The sequence below is a fragment of the Myotis davidii genome, unplaced genomic scaffold (assembly GCF_000327345.1).
Source record: "Myotis davidii unplaced genomic scaffold, ASM32734v1 scaffold461, whole genome shotgun sequence".
In the NCBI taxonomy this organism is placed as follows: Eukaryota; Metazoa; Chordata; class Mammalia; order Chiroptera; family Vespertilionidae; genus Myotis; species Myotis davidii.
In genome coordinates this window covers 2,744,945-2,749,402 of record NW_006295825.1, presented here as the reverse complement: position 1 = coordinate 2,749,402, position 4,458 = coordinate 2,744,945, and positions in this window count along the sequence as shown.

Here is a 4,458-nt window from a genome sequence, read left to right as displayed (position 1 = left end):
CACTTAGTTAAGAGGTTTTATTCCCTCCCTAACTTCAGGGGAAAATCCCTACCTGGGGAAACAACTTTTCTTGGAGAGGTGACCTTGGTTAAAACACAGCGCCAAGAAGGTGAGCAAACATATTAAAAACAGTATGCCATATACGCCAGGTCCCTTGTAACAGCAAGGATGGACCGGCTCCCGGCAAGTCACTCATTCTCTTTCTACTCCGCTAATATTCTTGTTATCACCTTTGGTTGTATCCTCAGCCTTTCTTATATGCTTACTTTGGCATAGTTATAAAAACATACACATAGAATATTTTGTATCCTGCTCTTATCATTCAACACTGTATATGTTATAAACATTTTGCCTATATTGTTATGTAGCTGCACAAACTTTATTTGTAAGACTGTGTCATTTTAAGGCTTCCTCAGAGTGACTGTACCGTAATTCTGACTCATCCCTTGTTGGATTCTTGGTTTGTTTGGCAACTTTTTACATTTTAGTATAATTTTAAACTTACAGAAAAGTTACAGGACTACCCCAGAGAACACCAATATATTATTCTTTACCCAAATTTCCCAAGTATTTACATTTTACCAGATGCTTTATGATTAAATGACTTGCTGTATCTACTTTTGCATGTATTTTCTGGGTCATTTGAAAGTAAGTTGCGGATGTTGTATCCTTTTACCCCCAAAACTTCAGTATGTATTTCCTTAAGAACATTCTGTCATAATTTATACTATAAGTATAGTTATCAAAATCAGGAAGTTTAACACTGATACAATAACTGTTATCTAACCCATGCTCCATGTCTAAATTTTGTCATTTGTCCCAGTATCTCCCTTATAGCAATTTCCTATTTCTTGGTGCAGGATTATGTGTTACATTTAACTGTACCACATGGTTACATGTGTCTCTGAATCTTGAAGAGTTCCCCAGCTTTTTATTACGTTGGCATTTTTTAAGAATACAGGCCAGGTAGTTTGTAGAATGTTCCTCCATTTGGATTGGTCTCCTGGTTCCACATGACTAGATGAGGGTTTTGTATGTGGGGCAGGAACAGCACAGAAGTGATGTCAGTTGGTCCCATTAATGCTGAAGTTTACTCTGATCACAGGGTTAAGTTGATGTTAGCAGGTTTATCCATTTTAAATTTACTATTTTCCCCTTTGTAATTGAATGAAGAATTATATAATTTGTGGGGAAATACTTTGAGATCATGTAAATATTTTGCTCATTATTCACTGTGATTTTCCCATTCTATAATTTCTTCTACATTTATTGGTTGGCATTCTACTTCTAAAGAAAAGTATATTTTGCCCTGGCCGTGGAGGGTAGATGGGTTAGAGTATTATCCCAATATGCCACGGTTGCAGGTTCAATCCCACATACAAGAATTAACCAATGAATGCATAAATAAATGGAACAACAAATCAGTGTTTTTTTCTTTCTCTTCCTCTCTGCCGGGGCTGCCCGGCAGACCCTGAGCAATGGGTGAGTGATCACTCTGACACACGTTTCTAGGAAAGAGAGGGCTAAGGGACTGCTTGGCTTGAGAAACCAAACTGCCCCATTCGCCTGCCTCTTTAGGCTTTTATTGTAACAACAGCTTGAACTAAAATTAACTATTAGATACTATCAGCAGGGTAAGCATCCTTGAGAAAGCACATGTGTCTGCTGTGTCCTTTAAGCAAGGACGTCTGAAGACTAAGCATAAAGATTTCAGTAAACACATGGCAGTTTAGACTTGTTTGGAAAAGTCAAGGCATGGGCAGCCGCCTTCAGTCAACTCCTGTCCCATGTCTCCCCACATCTCTTAAATCAATAAATTAAGAAAAGTATCTTTCTCCTTACTTATTAATCTGCTTGTTTATCATGTGGATTAATGGATTCCTATTACTCAGTGCGAGTCATTGTTTTTATTTATTTTGATGTTCAATCCATTCCCTATTTCTAGCAGGCTCCTGTGTCTTTTTCACATGTCCCCTTCATTTTCTGAACACTTTCTGGCTTGACAAGATGTTTCAAGCTTATCTTGTATTTTCGCTGCCCCAGCCCTGTTATCAGCCATTTCTCCAGGGAGCCTTGAGTCCCTTTAATGAGAATTATATTTAGAAACCAAGATCTGGGTGCTGAGTGTGCGCATTGCTACTGGAGTGTTGATGCTTGTAGGCCTGGCTTAAAGCAAGGAAATAAATGTAAAGCTGTACAGAAATATATATATATTTGGATTGGTCTCCTGGTTCCACGTGAGTAGGGTTCACACTTCCTCTGCTGCTTCTTGGGTTATTTCCCCTAAGAATCTCTGGGCTTGAGTCCTGAAGATGAGGACTTAGAGCTGGAGGGACCCCAACATTCAATGTTAGTATTCAGAGACAGAATATTGAGAGAAGTCAAAATGATAGGGTCATTTATACATAAATATTTGTAACTTGGAACTCTTTCCAGATTTTTATTCTGAATGCATCTGCATCTGGGAACCCTAAAGAAAATAAAGAATTCCTTTGCAGCTCAGGTTTTAGAAAGGGAGACAAGATAATGGAAATCTGCTGGGGCTAGGCCAGGAACTGGTTGAGAGCATGGTGATGGAAGGAGTGTCCTTTGCTGAGTGTGGTCAGACCCACATATATTGAAGACCATGGATTTTGAGGGGCATCAGGTCACACAGGGGGTGGGATCTTCCATCTGGGGTAACAGGAAGGAAGGGGACACAAATGATGATCCCTCCAAATGCAAAGGACACATTTGCTGCCATTGGCATATGCCTGAGCCGAACTCTTTGTCTTGTGAAACACTGGCTAATATTTTCTGCTCCATATTTGGGTAGAGTCAGACCTGAGCTGAGAGAAAGAGATGAGAACAACTCACCCCTGTACTCTGGCCCCTAGGATGGTGCCTGTGTCATCTGCTAATGGCTTGGATCCAGTTGTGTGGTTTCATGTTGGCTCTCTCCGCCAATCAGTAAACTCTCTGAAGTGGTGTATCTTTTAAAAATATATTTTTAATATGTTTTCATTGATTTCAGAGAGGAAGGGAGAGAGAGAGAGAAACATCAATGATGAGAAAGAACTATCAATCAGCTGCCTCCTGCATGCCCCCTACTGGGGATAGAGCCCCCAACCCAACTGGGCATGTCTATAAAAAACTGTTACCTCCTGGTTCATGGGTCAGCGCTCAACCATTGAGCCACACCGGCTGGGCTGGTACATCTTCTTATAACTCCGTGGCCCTGGCAAAGATTGGGCTCAGAATAGATAACTGTTGAATGTTCCAAATAGATAACGAGTGCCAAATAGATAACTAATGAATGTTCACCAGTTGCACTCTGCCATCTGGCATTCACAGTCTTTTGTGAGAGGACCCCAGCTCAACTTCCATATTTATCTCCTAGCCCTTCCTAACCACGCTGACTCCTCATGGAAACTGATTCCAAATATGCTCTTTCCTTTCTCACTTCGTGTGGCCTAAGGAGCCTTCAGCAGTGGTGGGCTTTGTATCAGAAGTACCTCTCCCAGTTCCCATTTCTTTCCTCAAACTCACAGTTACATCTGTGTAAAGCAGTGCACAATATTGTAGATGGGAGTGTTGGTAGATAGAAATGGAGGGCATTGGCCAATGTGTCAGAAGATTGAGGATTCCCATAGACACTTGTACAAACAAGACCATGAAGATGACTATGCAAAGATGCCCCTTAAAGCATTGTTTACAGTTGTAAAAATTGAAATCAGTTTAAATGTACAGCAGGAAGGGATTCAATGAATTATGGTACATAATACAACTGAATATCACACAGTCATTGGAGATAATTTATAGCTATATTTATTGACAAGGAATACCTATCTTTGAGTGAAAAAAAGTAGGTTATAGAAATACATGTATGGTATGTTCCACGTGTATAAAAAATTTATATATATATGAAGGATTTTGATTGAATTGTTAACCATGGTTGTCTCTAAGGATGGACTTGTTCATGATTTCACATTTTTATACCATTTTATGTTGCTTAGAATTTCTATGTATTTTATAATCATAAAAATTAAAGCTATTTTTATTATGAGAAAATAATCTAATGCATCCCTTGGGGCCTAATTTAGATGTACATTCCCTGGAATCTTTCTTTGATTCACTTTCCACCTCCCCCCAGACTGGCATGGGAGCCCTGCCTCCTTTATAGCTCTTGGCAAAGCACTGTCTTTGTCATCCCCTTAAGCCTTTGGTCTTTCTCACCCTTTGTGAAATGTGATTTCTCAGATGTGCCTCCTGGTCTCTGAATTCCTTAAGATCATGAACTATATCCTCTTGTTCTCATCCTCTGTTCTTACCCATCTGGGTGCCCTTCCCCAACCCCCAAAGGCAGCCTGAGGGGCAATGGCTACCCTCAGGCTCTGGTAATTATTGTATTATGAGCCTACAGGCCCACATCTTGGAGTTTTTTAAGAGATTCCAAAATCAGGCCTGATTTGGGGTTCA